Source organism: Electrona antarctica (assembly GCF_951216825.1).
Source record: "Electrona antarctica genome assembly, chromosome: 1".
NCBI lineage: Eukaryota > Metazoa > Chordata > Actinopteri > Myctophiformes > Myctophidae > Electrona > Electrona antarctica.
The window spans coordinates 23405413-23431411 of record NC_136806.1 but is presented as its reverse complement, the minus strand read 5'-3'; the positions used below and the strand labels follow the sequence as shown (position 1 = coordinate 23431411).

Genomic DNA, 25999 nt, shown 5'->3' with positions numbered 1-25999 from the left:
CCAGGTGCTGTAACTTTTTGTTTGTTATATCATGTCTGTATTTTCACGGCACATGGTGGTGATTTAAAGCTATGCTGTTCCACGGTGTTATTTCAAAGCCAGAAATTGTATAAAAAGTTGAATTCTGGGCCTGGGCCGTGGCTCAGCGGTCCAGGCACCTTGGCTGGTAATCCAGTCTGGCAGTGTGCCGCGGGCTCGACTCCCGATCGCGACGGCCTTTACTGCATGTCACCCCCCCATCTCTCTCCCCATTTCCTGTCAGCCTACTGTCTGTCCCTCCATACAAATATAAAATAAAGGCGAAAGCCAAAGAAATAAATAAAAAAAATGTTCAATTCTGCTCAACAAATTTTCAATTTTCCAATTTTTGTACATAACCTTAACTTTTAACTCTAATTTCAAAACAGCTGTAGTGTGTTACACAATGAAAGAGATACAACAATAGAAGTGGTTGTGATTGTGTAATGAACACCTCTGGTTGCCGAGCTACAAATACCCTCCCAACAGACCGGTAATGTCTACAGTTCCTAGGACATGTAGACATAATTCACCATCAGCGATGGGGATAAAAATGCAAATACTGAGTTGCACACAAGCAAGCTGCTAAGCAAGTCTCCACACCGAGTAGCTGATGGCCTCATGTGGCTTCCAAGTTGGCAATCTGTTGTGGGTTTCAAAATTGCACATGCAGGATGTTGGGTGAAACAAAAAGTGTGCTCCCACATCCCCAACACCACCAGATTATTCCCTCTGAAATAATTGTAAAACATTTATTTAAACATTTGGAGAGAAACCTTAAAATTAAATGATATACTGTACTTCTCATCAGAAAAAGTGAAAACACAGTGACCATTAATCATGAAACCTACAGTCGAATAACTAAATAATTTTTTAGAGAATGCAGAATGAAGGGGAGTCACAAGTAGTACAAGTGGCTACTAATTGATATTTCTTCCCCCCACATTGTCTATTAATTTTGTTAACTTAATGTTGCCCACCACCCAGTCATTATTCTGGGTACATATATTGTGAAATGCACCGACCTGAACCCCAGTGACATTCTAGACAGGCCACTCTGCAGGATAGTTTGGTCCATGTAGACTTGCCCATGCACAAATGTATTTGCATGTGAATATTTAAGCATATTACGACCCAATTCCTCCCCCAATTTCCTGTCATCCTCAACCTCTTCTAACCAAATTCTGTCTACAACTATATACCGTGCACCCCCTCTCATTCCCAATGAATGAATGAATGAATGAATAACCATTGTAAAGCGCTTTGAGTAAGCACGTAGTGCATAGAAAGGCGCTATAAAAATGCAATCCATTATTATTATTATTAAAACACATTTTGTGCCCAAAACGTCTGTGGACGTCCTGGGTATTACCGCACGTGTTTTTTTTTAATTATTTTTTTTATTAAAAAAAATCAGAAAAATCAAAACACTTTTTTTTTTTTTTTTTAACACGTGGTGCCAAAGTTCGTTTTTTCGCCATTGAGAATGCATTTGGCATTTAAATTAAATAACTCAGAAACTATAAAACATTTCAAAGTAAAAAGTTCCAGCATGTGTCTCCAGTCAGCTGAATTATAAAAAATGTGAATGGATTTTCTAGGTGAAAGTGATTTTGGGCAGTTAAGCGTGGGCTCTCAATGTGTTAAGTTCTACCCTCTGAAATGCACATTTAACCCCCCCCTCTCTCTATTTCCAACTCTATCATCTACAGTCTGTCCCCTTCAGTCTGAGCTCTTGTTTTGCAAATGCCCCCCCCCCCCCCACAGTCTCCTTGGTGGAAGGAGACTGTGGGTTGTACCCAGTCATAAAGCATTGTGAATGGATGAGCAGTTCGTACCAGACACATGTGGGGTTGTTAGCTGTCTGAACACAGTGGCTTAATCCAGGCACTAGTAGGAGTTTATAAGGGTTTAGCCTCAAAACAGACTGAATGTATGTCTCTGGTATATGTGTGATATTACTTTCCTAAACATACAGTACACTGTGCACACACACACACACACACACACACACACACACACACACACACACACACACACACACACACACACACACACACACACACACACACACACACACACACACACACACACACACACACACACACACACACACACACAATGCATGTGCACACGCACATATACTTTACCACTAATATGGTTATAACCACAGTACGGGCAAATATTCATCTTTTTTTTTTTATAGCAAAACCACATCTACAATGTCATAATGTGCCGTGACGCGACACATTGTGAGCTTGTAGTTGTGCTTGAAATGTACTGTAATTCTGCAAACTGTTAATAAATATTTCAATCAATCAATCAAAATTCAAAAAGTAGATCGTCTATGTTCGCATTTCATCGTACGACTAAATAAATAGTGCTTAAGTGGTTATAACCTTCATAACATTGCCAGCGGGATTACAATACAGTGTACCTTTAACTCCCCATGCAGGCCTTCTGTGTGGGATTACAATACACTACCTGTAACTCCCCATGTAGGCCTCCTGTCTGGGATTACAATACAATACCTGTAACTCCCCATGCAAGCCTCCTGTCTGGGATTACAATACACTACCTGTAACTCCCCATGCAGGCCTCCTGTCTGGGATTACAATACACTACCTGTAACTCCCCATGCAGGCCTCCTGTCTGGGATTACAATACAATACCTGTAACTCCCCATGCAGGCCTCCTGTCCTGTCCGGGAAATAGAAAGAGTCACACACAGTGAGGGAGCTCCTTTTACCGTAATGAGGCCCTGTTCTGTACCGTAAACACAGTCAATAATAAATAGTGCCAGTTTGAGCTACTGCATCTCATACAAGAGTGCTTTTACAGTATATAGTCATTTCAATATCAACAAACAACTTAGAATGATAGCAATGTAATCCACTTGATATACAGTATATATACAGTACACTACACTACACTACACGTGCGTGCGTGCGTGCGTGCGTGCGTGCGTGCGTGCGTGCGTGCGTGCGTGCGTGCGTGCGTGCGTGCGTGCGTGCGTGCGTGCGTGCGTGCGTGCGTGCGTGCGTGCGTGCGTGCGCGCAGAAGAGAGAGAGAGTAGGTACCGTAGCTCATTAAAGAGTGTCTGCTTAAATCCAATCATTTGAATGGGTGGGTGGTAATCTGTTATGTAAGACTGTTGAGCCTCGACATGTCAGCATGTATCCTGCCTGTCTGATATAAAACATCAATAAAACACTGGCCCATTCCAGGAAGTGGGAGGGCAGGGCCTCTTTACTAATGTTTCCTGTGAGAAAGGGTAAACACTTTTTCTTCCTTTTTCTTCCTTTTTTCTCATTTAGTATAAAAGTGTATCTGCTTGATGTTGATAAGTACTTTGTCTGCATCCGTTTTTCTGTCGTAGACAAGTACAAATGTTTGCACATTACAGTATACATAAGATTTATAACTCAGATTTTGCCATGTCATTCATCAAAAATATCACAGATACTGTACAATACAAGTATCTTTGCATAATGATGCAATGGTGCATGATTTGCCATCGATACTGTGTGCATCATGCATGAGATAGATGAGACATTAACTAACACAAATGTCGTGCAGTGATCCTATCCGACCACCAGTGGTGCTGTGGTGTGAGATATGCACGTGGGGGATGCAGACATGAACAAAGACCACTGCAGTGAAGACTAGAGGAGGTGGATACCTGATATGTTTTTACCACTGTTATGATATTGTATCCGCTGATGACGTGCTGTGTTCACAATTTCACAATATTGTTTCAGATCGTGACTTTTGAATGATTGCATATACCGTCGCTGTCTGGCAGACACCTCACATCTAAATATTTAAACTATGTTATTTTTCATAAAGTAACGCCCTGGAGAATTCTGAACACAGGCTCTAAAGAGGAAAATATGTTAGAGTGTATTCTGTTACTGGATGTCTTGGAGCTGGCAATAAAGAATTATTACCAGATAAAGGCCATACTAGTGCTAATACTAATTTAAACTATGCATAATACTAATATTACTACTATTATATTAACCAATAGATGTTGGTGTAGTCTAGGACATACATTTAATAGCCCTCAGGCCATGGACTATTTCAGCCTGCAAGACCTGCATTTGATCATCTTGATCTCCACTTTCAAACATTTAGCTGTGGTCAATGAATTTTCAATATAATAGGTGGGCAGTTTGAATTAGCCTCAAACCCCAAGAGTTAGGATCATATGTTATATATTGAATGAACATTCACCTGGAGGAACAGAACGATTACGTATGTCGGCTCAGACACATTTTTATCAGAAATTATTCATATACAGTTGGAGGCCATCGATATTGTCCTTTTCTTTTTGCTGAGGTTTGCGTGATCTGCGCAAAAGGACAGTTAACCCATTTTGGGCGGGAACCCCTTTTGGTGTTCTAAACATTATAATTTAGCTATTGAAAAATAGCAGATCTACAAGCTCATAGCGCGCTACGAGCTTTGTAGGTCTGCTATTTTTGAAAAATCGTGAAAATATTTATTTCAGAAAACTGGAGGATTTAGAAGGATTTTTTAAAATTTTGAGGTCAGGCCTAAATGGGTCAAATGATAAGGGACAATATCGGTGGCACCCAACTGTAAATAGCTAATCATCTGGGGACCACCAAAATAAGGTACCCTCCAGTTTGAGAACCACTGGCAAATGAGATCAAATTGAAGTGTGAAATATGGGCAGGAGGAAACAGGCTTCACCTCCCTGTCAGTGATATAGTGTGATGTCTCTCTCTGCATTCACACTGATTAGTTATCATGCGATGACAGCTGCTTGTCAGTAGTGTAAGGTAACCCAGTACATGACATAAAGAACAGTACCTAAAGGGGCGGGAACCCCTTTAGGTGTTTTACCCCTTCAGGCCGGGAGCCCATTTTGGGGTTCTGTACAGTATGTACAGATTTCAAAAATTACAAAAATGTGATGCTGCTATATACATATTTAGTTTTTCAGAAAACTTAAAAAAAGATTTAGAAGGATTTTTAGAATCGGCCTCAGGCCTAAAATGTTGAGGTACTTTTACTTTACTGGAGTATTTACAATCTTCTACACCTCAGAGGCAAATATTGTACTTGTACTACACTACAATACAATGTTTAGTTACTAGTCAGTCCTATATACACTTCCGCTATTTAAGGGTTAGGGGTGTGTGTGTGTGTGTGTGTGTGTGTGTGTGTGTGTGTGTGTGTGTGTGTGTGTGTGTGTGTGTGTGTGTGTGTGTGTGTGTGTGTGCGCGAGCGAGTGCATGCATGCAGGCATGCATGCTTGCGTGAACTTGAACACATTAAACTGACCCCTCAGTATGAGGTTTTGGAAAAGAGCGACTGCTATAATGTACATGATTGTTCTATTCACCTGCGCCACCCACAGTAACACTAACCCACACTTGCAATGCAGAGGGGTCATGTATTGACATTTCCTTTTTTGTTTGCTTGTGTACATTGGGTTTTCTTTAGTCGCAGGGTCAGGAGGACAAATTTGTAACAGTGAAAGTAAACGGGAGAAATAGTCGATCCAGACATAGTACTGTTGGCTTTGTCTAATTGAAAACCAATAGGGACAAGGCCCTATTTGGATAACAAGCTCCTCTACTGACATATATGAGTAATTTGATTAGATGGCTTCTTGGTTCCAGGCCAGATGTTAAAGTCAACCAACTGCTGAGCATGCTGCCTTTAAATTGGTTGTTGGACTGTGTCCCGCTCCTCTGGTCCTGGGCCAAAGCTTCTGGGACATGCATTGGATATTGAGATTAAATAAGTATCCTGTAGTGCTGTGTGCGTGTGTGTGTGTGTGTGTGTGTGTGTGTGTGTGTGTGTGTGTGTGTGAGTTACATGACTCACAGAATGTCCTACCCTGTCTACTACTCGCTCCTCAGTCAACGTGTAATAGCAGACATGATATATAGAGTGATGTTGTTCACCAATGTTAATACAATGACTTAATGAACAATAAAAATAAACATTTAGACTGAATTAAGTTGTACTACGTTCTATGTACTGTGTGTGTGTGTGTGTGTGTGTGTGTGTGTGTGTGGGGGGGGGGGTGCCAACGTTCTGCCCCTAACCATTTAGGCCTGGTTTCAATGTATAAAAAATAAGTTAAAACGGGAGTGCTACTTACAGGTACCCTCAGACCACCGGTGCTCAATTTCTGAAAATATTGCATATAATGACATGACAAAAAAATAGTCACGATCAGAATCATAAAACACCACTTATGATGCACTCACTCATGACGCACAATTGCACATGAGGTTTGTCTTCATGTTAAGAGTGGCATGGGATGTGTATCTTTTAGACTGGGGTAGGACTAGGATGTCAAATGCCTTTGAATCAGCTGGTGTTTCGGCCTTTAAACACTATACACCCTCATCAAAGGTGGCCAGCTACAGACTGATCAAGCCTGAGCCCTGAGCCCAATCATTAAGATTTACCTAGACATACCACGGGACTATACAAGGTCGTCTTCCCGGGTTGAACTTGGTTAATAATTCCCACTCTCTTCAGTCTTGTTAAAACAGGTCTGCTGCCAGACACTGATGTGCCACAGTGTGCCAGTGTGTCCTCAACAGTGCTGCATTGTCTACTCACATGATACCATAGAGAGAAACTTGGAGGAAATTGATGGGGGAATAGAGAATAGAGATAGAAAGAAGAGAGGAGCAAGACAAAGAGCAAGAGTGCATAGTAGGGCAAAGTCGATGTTAGAAATAGACCATAATCCATTTATATATATATATATATATATATATATATATATATATCACATCACAATACTGCCCACTTGCCCAGCCCTCTAGACCAGAGTGTGGCACCAGTGCCAGCTAAATCTGCGAAATTAGCAGAGAAGACTGGTCACTTCTGCCCGCACCGGAAGTGATGTAGTGTTGTATCTGTAGTGTAAGCATAGGGAAGGACGATGGCCCCCAGAGCAGCGATGATGATCAGCGCAGCTATTAACGTTTTAATAGGCTATAAATGAGCATAAATAAAACTAATAATCCCGTGCGCGTGCCTACAATGAGAGGCATATGAATGCTAGTCGCAGAAGCTAACCAAGGCTAAAAAAAAAAGGTAAATAAATGTTTTTAAATAATTTTTAATCAAATCTTTTTTCTTTTTTCTTATGTACACTGTTTAGTTTGATATTTTAATGACACATTTGGTTGAGGAGGCAGTTTGTAATGACTCAATTTTATTATATCTCCTGCCTGGGACAAGTTTATCTGTCAAATCTGACCGAATAGTGTATAATAAATACATTCCTCAAAGAAACTGGGACAAAGTTTCCCAATACATTAAATACAGTACAGAATTTCCAGATTACAGAAATGGGGTCTCCACCAGGGCCTGCAAACTTTGCTCATAGTCATCTGGATCACATGACCCCAGACATTACGTGTATACCACTTTTTGTGAGTTTAGTAGCAAAACGTTTTGTTTTGTTTTTGGCAGAAAGTTTAATCTGGCACAAATAGGGTCTACATAAGTGAAGTGAAGTGGTCTGTATATGTTCACCATGAGAAGATTGTAAAAAATTGGAATAGAGGTTCTTACTTGGCTTATATTAGTGGGACGCGTCATGAACAAGGTTTAATTTACAAACACCCAGTGAAATACAGGAAGATAAACTCCCAAAAGAACAAACTCACAATAGATAAACAGGAGGTTACAAACTGGCAAAGAGGAACAAAACACAGAGAGCAATATAACACAAACTCAGGTGAACAGATACTCAATCAACACAAGCTAAGCTAGAACAACAGGGATAACTAGACACAGGTGAACCAGACAATCCATAATCACAGGGTGGGGTGAGACCCAGAAAGCTCTTCGGCTCTGGGGCGTGTGTATCTCGAGAGGAGGCAACATGGAGGTTTTGCTGGAAGCGAAAGCTTGCCAAGATTGTATGACCGTACGGTTCAAGAGTTACAGGCAAAACGTGAATCTGCCTGTTATAGCGCCACCATGAATGAGGTCAGGTGGCATTTTTTCATTGGCCTAGTGGGATTGTGTGCAAATTTGGGGGAAGATCTTGTAGCAGAGGTTCTGCGCTAGCCTCCAGGGAGTGTGCATACACAGTTCCATGTCGATCGTTCCAACGGTGCCAGAGATTACAGTAGCTGTTCACAGACAGACGGATGCACACACGCGCAATAACAGGCAGACAGAACCGAAAACATAGTCTCCGCCACGCCTTCAGCCTGGTGGAGACAATTACCGGTAATTGTAAACAATTTAATTGATAAAATAAATCAAAACTGTTTTGTTGAATAGATATTGAATAAGAAATATGATACAGGTCTGTTAGATTGAACATCTAATCTGATATCTAACCCAGAGCAGCTAACTACAAGTGAGTAGGGGTTACGTTTCTTGCTGTTCTTGCATTTATCCTAAAAAAAATTCCAGTTGCATGATTTCTATAACCACTGCCAAGCAAGCCACACTACCACATGAAAGCATAGCAAGTCAATTCAAAGAAATACATGGTGTGTGTGAATGCTTAAAGCAATGTTTGATACATGCATGCACCGTTGCATGCATGCATCATATAAATAAATTACATAACAAATATGGGAAATGTATGCCAACTGACGAGACAGGGTACAGTATTCCCACCGTCCCATGCATGTACAGAATGATAATGTAGACTTTTTTCTCTCTCTTTTAGATAATGTAAAATGTAAAATCTTCATGAATAAATCAAGGAGTGCAGTGTCCCTCTCTTGCCATAGGAACCATGTACACGAGTAAATGTCGTGTCCCCACGCGGCACCAGCGAGGAGTTTGACATCCTGGTGGGGGTGTTGCACGAGGACACGCTCACCCCCCTTCCTCTTCATTATAGTCCTGGACTATACACTTACAGTAGGCAGTGGATGGGAGCAGGAACCTATACCTTACTATTACACCAAGGAGGTCATTGGTTCCCAAACTGGGGGCCAGGGGTCCCTACAATAATGTTCAGCATGTTTTTTCTTCTCACTCAACAGTAAACAAACCAAAGTGTATACAGGGTATCTGCACATTTCTAAAGTTACAATTTAATGACCTTTAAGACCTTTTTACTAAATGCAAAAAAAGCAGGCATGGGAGTGGAGACAGTGTGCCAAAGTCAAGATTATATTTGTAACCTTATTGTTTTGTTATTTTACAATTTCCTTTCTTGATTGATTATGTTTTGTAACGTCTATCCGTAGAAGCTTAGAACAGAACTTCATCCTTTACAGCTGTAAAATGTGTAATGGGACAATGAAGTTGAAGTTGCACTTTCTAGTGATTTATTAAGTATTGATCTTGGCAACGTGTCCATCAAAGTCCTGTCTCATCCAGAATATTCAAGCATTCTGCTGCAGAGGTTAAAGTAGACATCGGACTTGATTGTCATGGTCTTTGTTCCAAAGACATTCCATTTCCCTTTTCTTTTCCCTCCGTCTGTGAAGTGGCGGTGCTGGTATGTTTCTGCAGCCCTGTGCCTGGTTGTCTGCCAGTGACCGTACTTTGAACCAGCAGCTGGGGCGTGAGCACAGCCAAAGATAGAGGGGTTTGCAGCAGCAGCTCTCGCACGCTCTGTCTCTCTCTCTCCGTCTCTCTCTCTCTCTCTCTCTCTCTCTCTCTCTCTCTCTCCGTCTCTCTCTCTCTCTCTCTCTCTCACAGACACCAAAACACGTCCTTCTGTCTTCCCGTTTCGGTTTCCATGTCATTGATCCAAAGTGTGAGTGAGTCAGGATCTAAACTGCCTTCACGGTGTGAACAGGGTCAGCGTCTATGGGGAGAGTTAAACATTATTTCAAGCACTTTGCCACCACCTTTACAAAAAGAAAAGCCTGCATACTGCAGTAAACTGCAAACTACCGCAATTATGTTTCAATAGGAGATTTATTTTTTCTCTTCTTAAATTTTTATCCCACGATTTGTAACCCATTTTTTCACCCATGCCAATTGCCTAAGGCTGTAAACCTGGACGCTACTCACAATCTGCCAACCTGAGGAGAGCCCCGAACTGAGCTCATGCTTCCTTCAGTGCATGAGGACAGTGGGGAGTTTCCCCGGTAGGACGTAGTGTGTGGAAGGAACACGTTATTCCAACCAGTTCCTTTCCCTTCCATCAGGCGTCCCGATTGACCAGGGGGGGGCAGTATAGAAACCAGGATTACTGCATGTTATTTGTGAGGGTACGTACGCCTAGGGAACATGTGAAGAACATGCAAACTCAACACAGAAAGGCCAATTCGCCACCTAGGGTATGAGTGTTGATGACGTGGAGGAGAGAATATGCCCACAGCGTCCCCGGCGGGAACTTGGGACCTTCTAGCCCCTTTGTAGAGGACATTGAAGGATTTCCCCTGAGTTCGTCTCTACTCTATGTGTTGACGTCTCTGCAGGCAGCACAGGATTTACTACTGGTTCTCCAGGCGCTCAGCTGAGGGACAAGCCCTTTTATTTCCATGGAGCTATTCTTTCCAGGCTACAGGGTGGCCTCTGTGCAAAATGACTGTTTTTGTTCGTATGGGAGAGCTATGCTTATGATCCGCCTCTCCTTTTTTCTCTCTCCCGCCATGGATAAATGTATCTCCCTCCCCCTTTTTCTCTCTTCCACTCGCACGCACACACACACGTGCACACACGCACGCGCACACGCACACACACACGTTTCATTCCCCATTTTTCATTGCTTCTTACATGGAATCTTGTATTTAATGTTGTTGGCTTGAGCAAAAACAGGCTGCATTTTCAGAGGTTCAATGAAAAACGCAACGTTACGACCTCTCATTACTGGTGATAAATGCCTTTGTCGTTCAAAAAGAGTCAATATAAAGTTGCGAAGAATAACTCCTAAACAGAGATGAATCATGCAAACTATTTATAGCACACAGATGCATGTTTGTACCTGTTTTGCTTTGTCCTGCAGTTTGCTGTTACTGCCATAGGATGTTGTTGTTCTAATAATAGCAGGCTACAAAGCTTCCCGCTAAGAAATCTAATGCACTGCAGATTGTCTCTCTTCCCACTCAGTTGCTTCTTAGTCACTGCCAACTTAGTGTTTTATATTGTGAGTCAGACAGGGGGGATGGGGTTTCATTTTAGAAGTAGATACACAGTACATGTCCATAACTGGTCACTGTGGGGTGTGGGCTGCGTTAGCTCAATCAGTTGCACTGACCACATGTTCCTTACCACTTTTGAGGAGCCTTTGAATTCAACTCATGTCTCCCCTACCTCTGCCCTCAGTTTCCTGTCTCTCCTGAACTCTCCTATCTAAGTCTAAACTGCCAAAAGAAAATCTTGGTTACTTCCATTTACATTTTAGTAGAACTACTAGAGCGGTGCCCGTGGGGCCTCTACAGTGGTGCCCGTTGGGCATTGGCCTACTTGGAACGATGCAAGTTGGAAATGAATGCCCCACCCAGATATTATGTTTGTGTCCCTTTTATGCCCATATATGGAGTTCTTTGTCAGGCAAGCCCAAATATGGAGTATATGCAGACGTCATAATGTCATAACAGGCCAGCTCCATATACAGTATGGCCCCTGGGCAGGGGCCCTGTCCAGAGCCCGGGCAGAGGACTTTTTGGGGTGGTTCTGGACAACCGTGGGTGACAATACAAGGACACAAATATTACAAGGTCCTGTAAATAATGTACAGTCAGCAAATCTTGGGACATACCCACACCCCCTTCAGGTGTCTTTGCCATATTTGGCAGCTACCTATAGTAAAAGGGTCACAGAAATTTGAAAGCTGTTTAGCTCAAGCCCCCAGAATGGATGGGCAACGTTGAACGCGTGGCTGTCGCTCCTCAATCCGTTCTCTAGATATATTATAGCTCTACGCTATGGTTTAGCTGCTTTTTTTTCTTTCTTTTTTGGAAGCCTCTGTCCAAGGCTGCTTTGCAAAGATGAACACAAGTAAATTGCTCCTATAGCCTAGCTCTGTGATGGTTTGGAGGAGCAGCTGGTATTTAATGACTCTAAGCTAGAGTCAAAGGAGCAGGCCACTTCAAAAATGGAAACACACATACAGATTCTGTATTTATAGATAAGATTAGAAAATATCCTGTGGAAACCATTCATTTCAGCTAGTGGACTGCGTACCACTGTATGTATTGAGGTTTAGACGCATGCCTAATGTTTCCCAGTAAGAGGTGAATTCAGGCCAATTGAGTTTATTTTAGGTTTATTTGAGAAATCAATTTCATTTGATTTTGTCTCCTGTTGCCTCTCTGTAACATTTAAATCATGATGGCTCAACATCAACAGGAATAACTGCTTCAGAGTGTTCCTTGTTGTAGACTTGTGAGTCGTGAGGCTAATTTGGTCACAAACAGCTGGTAAAACGTAAGTAATATTGAAGCCATATGGCTTCCAAGCACTATGCTTAGAGTCATCTGCTAGTGTCAACAAACCCTGCTTTAGTAATCCCGACTCTGTTTTGGTCCAGGGCACTAATTTGATGTCAAAAGTGTGGTGCTGCAGTTTTTGGAATGTAGTTTTAGAGTGGAAAAACACCCACCTTTTGCTGTGGGGGAGAGGGTGTGTTCAAGTGCATTTATGTGTCCCACGCCTTCAAATTGAGGGCGTTGCCCACTGGCAAAGGATATGATTTTATGTGTTTGTTTATGAATAAGAACATTGCCACCTGTGCTTGGGGAAAAGCATCAATTTATATGAAGTGGAACGAGGACCTGGCCTACTCTTGTTTTCGAGCACCAGCTGTCAAGCATTGGGCATTTTACATGCCAATGAATCTTTCCAGACCTAAACATTGACCAGCCGAGAGCTGGCATCAGTAGGAGTTTCAATAGGAGAGCTGGCATCAATAGGAGTTTCAATAGGAGAGCTGGCATCAATAGGAGTTTCAATAGGAGAGCTGGCATCAATAGGAGTTTCAATAGGAGAGCTGGCATCAATAGGAGAGCTGGCATCAATAGGAGAGCTGGCATCAATAGGAGTTTTGAAACTAACACACCCTGTGATGTCTCACCAACTGCATGGCCAGACAGGAATCCTCAACTCAGCCAAGAGACCCGGTCGTTGAGACTGACACTTTTTGATGCCAAGGACGGGTAGGATCCCATTAAAGCTACAGTACAGTCAGTTCTAATGCTCCCCCAATGGTCAAATATTATTCAACAGCAATTGAAGTCAAATTTGTACATGAAGCAAGTATTGAAGTATCCACAGTAAATACTTTCAACACTACTAGTATTGAAAAGTAAATATTAGAAAGTACATTTTCTTTTTAATATGGCACTAGGTGTGGCACTAGGCACTAGGTGTGGACCTCTATGGGGACCTACATACCACGGGTCACAGTCAAAGTCTGTGGGCACTGGGCAGGCACCCAGAACTGCAAATAAATGTACTCTATGGGAGCCAACCCAGGGCAAAGCCATGAGGGGAAAGAAGCGCATCACCTACAAGTCCTACATACTGACGCACTGCGGCACGACAGCTTAGCCAACAACACTGTAGAGCTCAAGAACCTGATGTTAGATAGGAAAGTGTGGAGGGCAGCCACCCAGGAGTCCCGAGTTGATGTTGGCTAGACCTCACTCTCTCAGTAACTAAGTTTTTAAAATTATTGCATTACTGTATTTAAATACTGTATATTTTACCAAAACAAACCAAATATTTTCAAGAATTGTGAAAATAGCCGATCTGCAAGCTCACAACACATTTATAAAGATTATAAACCCTTTTTCAAGGCTTGTTTCCATTTGTACACTCTCACAGACCTAAGGGATCCATTTGGAACCCGGGCCCTCACGGAACACTGCAGGTCCATGGACTGCACTTTGAGAACCACTGTTCCTATACTTGTAAAACTGCTGCCATGTAAAAGATGTATTACCATAGGCCTGAATCATGTGTTTGAGAGCATATGGTCATCATCATCATTTTTCGACCGCGGTCGAGATCGTGGATTTCACAATATTACGCCAGACTTCCCGGTCCTTCATTGCCATCCCCAGTTCCTGCTTACTGATGCCTGTGTCCCTAGCGATGACATCAGGGAACTACAGTTTTCTACCTCTGGTCTGCTTTGAGGCAGGACTCCAGAGAAGAAGGGAAGAAACACGGGGAAGGTAACCGTATATTAGATTAGTCGATGGGTGGCTCTTCCAAGACAGATTTTGCGCTCTCATTAGAAGGCGGGTGTAAGTGCCATCCAACCGTTTCTCTAGTTTCTTTGAGGAGCCATAGAGTAGAATGGGCTCAACGGTCGTCCTAAATATTTTTACTTTTAACATCTTACTAAGCTGGGATGACCAGATCGTATGCATGTCATTGCAGGCTGACCAGGCCATACCCTTCCTAGTTTGAAAGTCCTTTTGGGAAGAAGATATATATGAACCCAAATACTTGAAGTCATCAACACGTTACAGAGGAGTGTTGTTAAGTGTTTTTATAATGTGGTTATTGTTGGATTTGCATATGTTTACGTATTCAGTTTTCGTCTCGTTGAGATAAAGACCAACACAGTTGGAGGCCTGCTCAAGAGACTGAAGGAGAGCCTGAGCGTATTCCAATTTTACTATAATTAGATTAATACACGATAATCAACACTAACACTTTAATTTAGAACACACCCAAATCAAATCATACAAACGTGTTCAATCAATCGTTCAATCAAAGCAAACGGCATAAACAATATTAGTTTGCCTCTTCTACAAAAATAAAAGTTACTGTCGCGCATGCCAAGCTGTCATTCTGTTGTACTTGTATTATTTCCCACCTCGGACGGAGGACAGTCTGGTGAGACCAGCGGTATTCTGTAGTGTCGGTAGGCCAATCAGAGGCAGGCAGGGCGTTACCATGTAGTGTCGGTAGGCCAATCAGAGGCAGGCAGGGCGTTACCATGTCTATGCTCGGACGTAGAATAGATATACGCCAGTGTCTATGCTCGGACGTAGAATAGATATACGCCAGTGTCTATGCTCGGACGTAGAATAGATATACGCCAGTGTCTATGCTCGGACGTAGAATAGATATACGCCAGTGTCTATGCTCGGACGTAGAATAGATATACGCCAGTGCTACAATGGATTGTGTGTTTGTTTTGGCACAGGCTGGCTGTGCCTTTTGGCTATGATGATGGACTGTTTATATTTAATAACATATGGACATTATGGTGACACATTGTCTATATTCGGTCAGTTCAAAGGAATGCTACAGAACATTTTTTCACCATGATTGCTCCTGCTTCAATTGATTTATTTTACTGGTTGTTCCTTTGTAATTGTATCCTGATTTATAATGTTGTGTGATGTATTGTTTTGACTGTATTTATGAATTGTAACCTCGGCTACATTGAAAATGAGGGCTTGCCCTCAACTGTATTTCCGAGAATAAATAAAGGTGATGATGATGATGATGATGATTCATAGACATTAGGTGACACATTATCTAAGACAACATGCTTTGTTTTAGGGGAACACTGTAGTGCTGTATGATACTTTTGTATTTGTATTGTGTATATACTGTAGGTATGTGCAGTGTGTGTTGTGGGATGTTGCCCCTGCACCTGACACTGATGGTTCAGTTTTGTTTTTGTTTTTTCGGAGAATGGCTTTTAATTAATGTGAACACAACTAAATCAAGAATTAAACCTACCATGTGCGGTTAGGGTTTGGGTTAGGGACAGGATTAGTAAAGAACGAGTCGGAATGCCGGAGCGTCGGAATAGCAGGCTTCGGAATGCCGGTTTGTAACCGTCAAAAACTACATTTGATTTTGTTAGCCTAAGTGATGCAGATGGATTATAATGGCTCTTTGGTTACAATTTGCATTGGGAATATTAAGAGAATGGGATGAGAGCGCATGATAAGCCAACAAAGACAATGTGAGGGGCATCACAATCACTGCTGGGTTCGATTATTAGGACCCATTCAACAGTCCAAGCTGATGACACAAGGTCCCTAGCTTAACCTTGGTGACACAACATTGAACCATATCCTAGCTGTGGTTTTGTTTTTTGTTTACTACTACCACTCAACAACATATTTAATTATATGAAGAGCAGACATTTCCCTGAAAACAGCAGGGTATTTCCATATTTGACATTGGATTTATTTTTGTTCCACATTAAAATCCACAGCTATGTTTACCTGCTGGTGGAATGATGGAAATGATTGCTTAAAATAGAAGCACTTGCGTGTGAGAATGGACTGAGTCAGATACTATAGGGAAAAAGACGGGGATGAGAGGCTGAACCAGGGCGTCGAGGTGAGGTCATCACTGGAAAAGGGAATTACACAGCCCCTAGCCCCCTTCTTGCGCTAATAATGGTTGCCTCTTCCCTCCCTAAAGAAACACAAACATTTACTGTGCTGTAGATGGAAATCTACATACTGTAGCACCAACTTGAGAAAATGTCCTGTGTGCCAACAGTCATTGTGTTCTGGCAAATGTTTTAGGATGTGTATTGTGATTTATAATAAAACCAAAAAACACCTTTATTTCATACGAGCGATTTTTGACTCGTCACGTCATACATGTAGTAGGAGATATTCTGTTCATTAACTAAATATGAGGCAGCAGCATTTAACTGAAAACGGAGGTTGGACTGAGTTCAAAGAACCACTTCATGAAGCGAGATCCAGCCAGTGTGTTTAAGTTGGCTCACTCACTATGAAATGGGTCACTTAACTTTGGTTGTGCAAAGGGTTGGGGCGTGGGGGATGTAAAAATGAATGAACCTCTTTTAACATAACCTCTGCCTCAACAGCAGCATTGACATCCAGTGGTGTGACTCCAACGCCAAATATAGATGTACACACAACGTAATGTGCCCACTTTAGAAGTTGCGATGTAAGCGTTCCTCTGTGACGACAGGGGTGGTATGACATCTGCAACAGCCAATCAGTGTATACATGTTGAGTTTTCTACTCCCAGACACAGCTGGCTGAATGTGGGGAGGGGCTGTGAAAACGATGACATCACCGCTACTGTGCTGTGGTGTGTGTGTGTGTGTGGGGGGGGGGGGGGGGGGGGGGGGGATTTGCTCACAGAAAATGAAAAGACAAAGTTACTTTTGGGGCTTGGGACATAAGTGTATTTTTAAGGATTTATGAATGCAAGAAACATACATTATTAATACATAATTATTATTAATAAATAATAATAATAATAAGTAGAAAAGTGTGGTTGCCACAGTCGCTTACATAGGCCCCTCCCATTTTACCAATTTTACCAGCCAATTACAATGTCGCGTCTCCCCTGTGATCATGCGTAAGTAATTCGGAGGGGATTTATCCCCCAAAAATCATGTTTTGTTACATTTTTCGAATTTGCGGCGCCCCCTATGGATGAAAATGAAATTGCTTTTGGCTCTGCGTTGATTAAACCACCCGCGACATGAGATTCAAATTTGGGATGGATTGGACATTCCGTTCGTGATTTGCGGCATTTTTTCATAAATTAGGCCCCTCCCACTAACTTCGGACGACGATTACGGCCGAACGATACGGACTACCAACATTACGCCTGTGGTGTTTTAATCGGATACGTCCAGAGATCAAGTGTACCGATTTTTGTGAGATTTGGACAAAATCTGTACGTGGAAGAGCAAAAAGTGTATTTTGAAGAAAATTCAAATTTGGTGGAAATTCTTCCCAGGTCGAAATGGGCGTGGCCTATATGGGGAGATGCGTCATGATCCAAGAAATCCATGGAAAAAGACATTTTGATTTTACAACTTACGGTTCAAGAGTTATAGGGAAAAATGTAAAGTGGGCTGTTATAGCGCCACCATGAGGCCGACTGATGTAATTCCTTTTCAATTAATTTTCATAATTATTATGAACCTCCCCCCCAAGTCTTGTAAATATGACGCTTATGGTCTCCAAAGGAAAAAATACTTAAATTGGAGCCTAAATTAGTCTTTGATCTTCCCATTATAAGTCTATGTAGAACTAATTAATTAATATCAAAGAAACTATACAACGGATCTCTTAGCAATGAGCAAGCACACGATTCCCGATGAAGCCGGTTGATTTGACATATGGCTCCAGTGCGTGTGGCAAAAACTGTGGGAGGAGTAGTGTGGCAAAGTATCGCTCATTTACAATAACAATAGTCTGGTTGCCCTGTTAGGGCAACCACACTAAAATTTTAAAATTAATGATGAGCATTGTTTAGACTTCTGTAATGATCTTCCCACACGTATTGCAACATTCTGTGGCAACTGTGGCTATTGCAGACCATGCATAATTTTGCTAAAGTACTTTCACTTCCCCTTTACAGAGCATTGTTTGTAGAGCTGATCTGTGTCGCTATGGGAACGGTGTCCCGACACAACACTGAAGTAAAAAAGAGGTGGAACAAATACTGATAAGAAATTGTGGTGAAAGAAACACGCTAACTTGCCAACAGGTCTTTGCAAAACCATTCTTGACATTTTGTAAAACACACAATGGACAGTTTGCACTTGACTTTTTCATTGGCCGTGCTCCCTGTGTGTGTGTGTGTGTGTGTGTGTGTGTGTGTGTGTGTGTGTGTGTGTGTGTGTGTGTGTGTGTGTGTGTGTGTGTGTGTGTGTGTGTGTAGTTGGGTAGTTGAAGAAGGTTTAGGTCGTAACATAGTCTGGCTGTCTTCCTGTCTTCGTGAATTAGGCCTGCAGGCCGGGTAGCGGGGTGATGGGGGGATTCCCAATCCACCATCCATGACGTTGTTTTTCCCAAGCTGCCTGCTTCTGTAGCTCTCTCATTCTTTCAACGTTCCATTATTGGGCTACTCTTGTCTGGCACTACCCCCCTCCCCCTCCCCCTCCCCCTCCCACCACTATGATTCTCTCTGCACTCAGCGGAGCCAGTGGTGTGTATTTGTCCTTTTAAGGCCCTCCGAGGGGTCTGGTGACAATAGGCCTGATGTTGTCATACACCAGTGTGCTTTCCCTCTCAAGGGGTCCTGCTGCTGCTGAAGGTGTTTCCCCACTTGCCCGCTATCAGGAGGAGGTAAACAGGAAGCTGGACAAAAAAGCTGCTGATGTCGTGGGGTTCATGACATCATCATCTGTTTTCTCTTTGGATAAAAGGTTGGGAGATGGTTTTGTCTTCCCCAGCAGTCAGCAGGAAACGGCTTGTTAAACAAATGTCTTGTTTGGCTTATGTCCTAAAAGCCTATGATCTTAAAAGATATAAGAACTCCTCTTTCTTTCTCTCTCTCTCTCTCACGCACACACACACACACACACACACACACACGCACACGCACGCACACACACACACACACACACACACACAGTCTCTTTCTCACTCTCTGCCTTTGAAATATCTACAAAAACATTGGCAATTGTTATAATAATACTGCCTTTACATCTTTATCGCACTGCATAACGAAACGCTGTCTTTTTCTTTTTCACTTCATTTGAAATTGTGATCCGATTTAACCTCTGTTGAGGTGTTGAGGTGAATCTGCCATATGGTCAAACGTGTGTCCACTATCCAGCACACCGGACGCACGTGCCTTGTAATGAATATTCCAAAAGCGCTCAGATATTCCAGTAGCTAAATGGCTCTAGGAAATCCTTTGATTCCCTTCTATTATCTTTCATCGGTCCCCTCTAGCTAACACAGTGTACTGACAGGAGAGGATGAAAGGGGGTCCTAAGCTGTCATATTAAACACAACTGTCTCACTAAGGATTTGACCTTCTCAGATGTAAGCAATGACCTCACTGTGTTTGCTAGACCTACGCAGTGACAGCTGATGGAGGTGACCTTGAGTATCAGGCTTATGTTGCCTTTAACCTAAACAGAAAAAGACCTTGGTGTATTAAGCTGTTTGGCAGACAGGGGAGATTAGTGCAGTAATTTGGCTAAACGTGCTGTGGTTTAAGAGAGGGAAGCGGAGAGAGATAAAGAGTGAGTGGGAGCGAGTGAGAGGCAGTGGGATAAACACAGGGTAAATACTAAATAACATGAAAAGCTGTTGGTTTTTGGTCTGAAATGTTGTGATTTAAAAACAAATCCAACTGATGTCATGATGTCCAACTGACTCATGTATTCACTCACGCAGGTGTGCTCTCTTCAACTTGTATATTCGAGCCTTGCACCGTAAGGACTTTATTCTAACCTGGAGTGTTGCGGGTTGTCTGCTTCGGCAGTACTTTCTTGCTCTCTTCAGTACATTACAGTATGTGTGGAAACAGGAGCATAGATTCGGTTGTCTAGACTCTTACAGTTAAATTTAATGAAATGAAAGTCCTTCATCATTAGTTAATTGTTGGCATTCACATCGAAACATAGGGTTCATTGTAGAAATACCAGTCCTGCCAACAGAACAGAGATTACAGAGAGAGGTAAGTCATAGTTTTTGTTTTGTGACCAACAATGCTCACTGCCGACTGTATCTAGGCAATGGCTTGAAACATCATGAGCTGAAATGAACTGAAATGATTACTATATTTACCCAGGGTATCTGGGCTAAGCTCAAGAACTTGTTTCCAGCCAGGCCCTGCTCATAGAACATTTCATCGTAGTGGTTCAATGCCTTGTTCAAGGGCACTTCAGCGGTGGTAATTTTAACGTGTCGGACCGCTGATTCGAACTGGCGACCTTCCGGTATCAAGACCGCTCCGCAATCCGTTCGGCCACCGCTGCCACTTAATAAGCTAATATGTTTTACCTTAATTTCAGCATGAGTTTTTCTTTAACCAACTATTATATCTTATTTTTCGGTGGGGCATACGGATGGTATAGCAGTAAAGCTCTCACCCACCATCAGGCCCGGGTTCGATTCCGGCAGTGGGTGTTAACGGCTTGGCCGGACGCTCCAACAATCAAGGTCATGCTTGTGGGGCAGGGCAGCTCTTTGGTCTAGTAAAGTTGGTCTGCCTGGGGGCTGGGAAGAGGAACTAGATGTGCATGGGAACCTCTCTGAACTGTCTGGTGAAAAGAAGCAGGTGACTCCACCCGGGTCCGGCCAACAGTGGCAGCGACAGAGACAGCAGTACATACACTACGGGTATAAGACGGAATTGGGAGATAAAAAGTTGCAAATTATATATACCGTACTATAGGCAAAAGGTGCACAGCACACCAGTCCTTGTGAGGTGCCAGCCAACGGGAAAGACACTGAATTAAGAAAATGTATAGCCGCACACTCGTAGCTGCTAATGCCACACGTTTATTGAGGACACAGATAACAAACGTGTGGCATTGGCAGCTACGAGTGTGCAACTATACATTTTTCTTATACATTTTCATCTAACCAAAAGTCAAATTAAGGGATTGACATACTTAATGGTGAGAGTAAGAAAGCCAATACATGTGAGAGAAATGAGGTGACGGAGGGTGGAGTGGTCAGCACAGACAGAGAGGGGAACTGAACGGCTGTGATGGAGCAGCAAGAGAGAGGGAAATAGTGCAGGGCAGGGTGGAGTTGTGGGAGAAAGATAAGTGCAAGAGGGAAAGAACAGTGAGAAGAGAGTGGCAGGATGCAGAGCTGATATAAGCACATTCTAGTCTTGTTCCCACAATGACAAAGCTTGAATCTTGGATGGAAAAAAAAATCTTATTGAAATGACAAAAACATAAACAAACAAAAAACAGTGTGGTTATGTGTTCATCTTAAATTTGCATAAAGGATGGACACCACCCGTGTTGTCATACACACAGTTGCTATGGTGCAGGCTATACTGTCATTGTTGATATCGGCAACAGTCAGAGTGAGAATACCTTCCTCTACTGTCAGACAATATTACTCACACTGTGACGTACTGCCGCATTATTCTGCTCTGTGTAGTAGGCTAGTGCCTAGAAGAGCACACACGCAGTCGTGCGCGCACACACACACACACACACACACACACACACACACACACACACACACACACACACACACACACACACACACACACACACACACACACACACACACACACACACACACACACACACACACACACACACACACACACACACACACACACACACACACACCTGATGCAATGATGTCCAATTTTATGTCACTGGTTATTTTTCCATCAGTCACCTTGGTAACAAACATTACTGTGAGCCCAGCCCACCTGCTGTAACCACCTGCTATGTACAGATACTATTGACACACATTATCCGCAGGCTCTGCTCGACTCAGTTCCTTATACATGCAATTCTCTCTCTGGTATAAAGGATTCTCTGGCTGGTATTATTTCCATAGTGTACCAAGTTAACCGTACCATACTGTGTACTTCCTCACATGGTGTTTTTTCCCCCCAGAATACAAAATCGTGCCCCCCTCTTGACAGAGGCTAAAATCGCCTATGCAAAAGATCTTCTTAACCAACAGCGAAAGTCTTATTTAACATCACTCTTGCAGCTTTGCTGTTTTGATCACTTTATTTCTAGTAAACTTAAATAAACAGATTGTTGAAAAAGAAAGAAGAATAAAAAAAGAAGCTCACAATCCAACATGCCGGTACGCAAAACAATTTGTTTTAGATTTTGTATGTTTTACAGACTGTGGTCTGAATCTCTGATATCAGAACAGCTGCAGCATGTCTTCCGGTACTGTAAAGGCTAAATTTAAGCTGTCAACTATAGAGGGTATGCATGTGACATCATCATCAAACCCGGAAGTTATGCAGGAATGACTACTGAGTGGCAAAAAACGACTTTCTGGCCTTGACAACCCATGCATCCAAACAGAAAAGTCCTATCTGATTGCATTAAACAACGTTAAACAATGTTAAACTCACTTTGCATGTTGCTTTGCCACTCGATTTGCCACTTGATGTGCCATTCACTTTAAGCATGCGCATATACCCTCTATAATTTACTTCATCAGCTATATACCCCTCAGAAATTATACTAGTATAAATAATACAGTATAAATCTATAAATCTCCACAATTTTCAGGAAAAAGGAAAATGGACTTAGTGGTTAATGTAGATTGGATGGTGTAACATAGCCAAGATGTGAAACAAGAATGTCAAATGTAGGTTTTCAACTTATTTTGACCCACCAACCCGACTAAAAGTAACCTGGGGACCACCACTATTGTCGTGTGGGTCCATCATAGACCTTTCTGCCTTGTTACTCACACTATCACAGGCTACATTCATGAGCTGGACAAAAACAATGTAGTTTTCAAAGGCACAATTTGTTTTTGGATAGAGCCACATTTGAAAGCATCAACGACAGAAAGAAAGAAAGAAAGAAAGAAAGAAAGAAAGAAAGAAAGAAAGAAAGAAAGAAAGAATAGACATTCTTTACCAGAAATTGCCACCATGCCAGTCATGAACCAATCCAGCCACCCTGTCACAATAACTCACAATGAACCTCGGCAACCACAACACCACACACATAATCTACTGTTTGTTCAATTGAAAATTAACATTTGGAATTGTTGGCTGTTATGTCAAAGCCCAAAACCTCTAGCTCGAACCAAAAAGAAATAGCAAATGATTGAAGTGATCAAGAGCAACATACATATGTTCCCTGTTACAACTCACATACAAACTGTAGATTCACAGTTACTGAACATGTTTCATTGCCACCCAGTCATTGGGTCCCAAAATGAAAGTAATAGTACACCAGCTGAATCCACTAGTATACACACAGCATACAACACAAGCAGCAGCAGCAAAGATTTAACCCATTTAGACCTGAGGCCGATTCTAAAAACACCTCCTGAAACCTAATCTAAGGTTTTCTGAAATTGAATTCTTACTAAAAAAATATATATATGTTGCTATATGAGTATGTGACACAGAGGGCGCAACCGGCATTTAAGGTAAAACAACGTAAGCAAAAAACAAAGTTCCTACCTTTTACTTCATCAGTCGATAAGTGATGCCAGGGTCAAACTTTGGAACCCATGGATAGAGATAGCGCCTCCGGCTCTCTCTAGTTCATGATGAGCTCTCCAGCAGCGTCTGCAGTCATCTCCATCTTCTATACATCTGGCTAGCTGGCCAGTACTTTCCTCCCAGTATCAATGGCACCGACCAGCCTCATTCTCCTGGCTGCCATCTTCTCACTCAACCTTGGATGTTTAGTACACACTGGTGTAGTGCAGTGGTCAGGGATTTAGGCCAGCTCTAGGGTCCAGCATTCACAGCATGTCACAGGAGACTGGACTCAGGGCTGAGAAGAAGCTGAGCTTGGGGGTCTGGGGTCATCACCCTGGCTCGTGTACCTGTGGAGCAGGTTGAGAGAGACACAAAAGCTTTGAGTATACGGGTAAGTAAGTATTAAGGTAGAAAGAAAGAAAGAAAGAAAGAAAGTAAGCTTACCAAGAGCAACAAACTGTACCCAGTCACAACTCACTAGCAACAACAGACACACATACACAACCTGTGTAGTAGTGTGTAATGCATCCTTCCGGTTACAACATACATATATATATAGTACACAGTGCTGCACAATTAATCAAAAAAATATCGAAATCTAGATTCAGACAGCTATGCAATCTCATTTCTAAATCTGAGAAAGAATCGTGCAGCACTACTTGGATGTCAGTCAGTCAGTTGTTTGGTTGGTTGGTTACCCCAGTGACATCATGTGACATCATCAGGGATGGAGATCCCTGATGTCATCAATATTGGCCAGCAACTCTACATCTATTCATAGTCCAGTTTTCGGTGAAGAGGTGACCACCGAAACGGTGGTTAGTAAAAACAGATGTGTTGTGTGAGCGGTGACCACCACAGCGTGACGTCATGTTGTAGTTTACGGTGGTCACCTCTTCACCGTAAACTGGACTATGAATAGGCCTTTACTCCTGTGGGCAATGCCCAAAGACAGTGTAGCAAAAATAAAGCATAGAATATAGAATGGTATAATTCCATTCAAATGGTGTGTAATTTGTTTTGCTACACCACCTATCCAATAGTAATCACAGTGCAGCAAGTTGTGAGCTTGTAGTTCTGTTGTTTTTGTCACGTCCGGTACATGGCTGCATCACATATCACATATTTTGTGTAATGTTATACATATTTTGGAGAAAAAAATGTATTAACTAAATCAATCGCTAAAAACAATGCATATCTAAATAGTTTTAGATATAGGTCCAGGACCTTTGATAAATTCCTACTAGCCTGGTTCCAGCGCCCCTGAATTGCTGGCCACGTCCATTAAAAAAAAGTTGAATAATGAAGTGAAACGAATTAACAAAATGAAAATTCAGTCAGGCTAATCCAGGACCCTTGATTAATTCCAGGACTGGAAAATGTTTTTTCTAATTCTAAAATATTTCCAGGAATTTCATGACTGTGGCCTAGTGGGAACCCATGCACTTTAAGCACAGCACTTTTATGATTTCACACCTTTATGATTTCACCCTCCCTGGCTCCCTCCCGCTCACTCACAGTCACACATTCAAAGGGCTTTATTGGCATGAGAAAACATACGTTTGGTTTACATTGCCAAAGCAAAACATATGCGTGCACGCGCGCGCGCACACACACACACACACACACACACACACACACGCACGTTAATGCTTAGCATAGGTAGCTAACTCACCTGCAGAATAAAAACAAATCGACAAAGCACTTTGTTATGAAGATGAATTAACTTCTCTTTCAAAAACTGTCACGAGCAGTTTTCACTTCCTAATTAATAACCCAGACTTCCATGATGTGTAAAGATATAAGTTGTTATTTCACTGTCTGTCTTTTTGTTTGCAGACTTTGCAGCCGCGAACGAAAATAAGAGCCTGGTAGTGCGTGGACGGTGGGCAGGGACAGTAATCCAGTAAGAGAGTGGCGAGCACTGGTGACACGCTTTGATCTCGCCGCAAAGCGGGGTGCTATGGGCTAAACATTGGAACTATCGGGAACTATCCCATTGAGATAGAATTAGCACTTCCGCATTCCATTGTTACAATGGCAGTCAACGCTAGTGTCGCCACTCAATTCAATTCAAAGGAGCTTTGTTGGCACGAGAAAACGTAAAGCAGAAGTGGAACAAGACAATCAAAATAAAACGATGTATTTACAAATAAATATTGGA

General features: G+C 42.3%; 1 long non-coding RNA gene across 1 annotated transcript in view; it reads right to left on the bottom strand.

Moving 5' to 3' along the window:
- Positions 1-25635, bottom strand: part of LOC306921431 — a 135126-nt gene extending 109491 nt beyond the window's left edge. The window contains exons 1-2 of the long non-coding RNA XR_013789754.1: positions 25511-25635; positions 23812-24182 (exon numbers count right to left, since the gene is read on the bottom strand). This is a non-coding gene — a long non-coding RNA (uncharacterized lncRNA). The remainder of the gene's footprint in view (positions 1-23811; positions 24183-25510) is intronic.
- Positions 25636-25999: the final 364 nt, after the last annotated feature.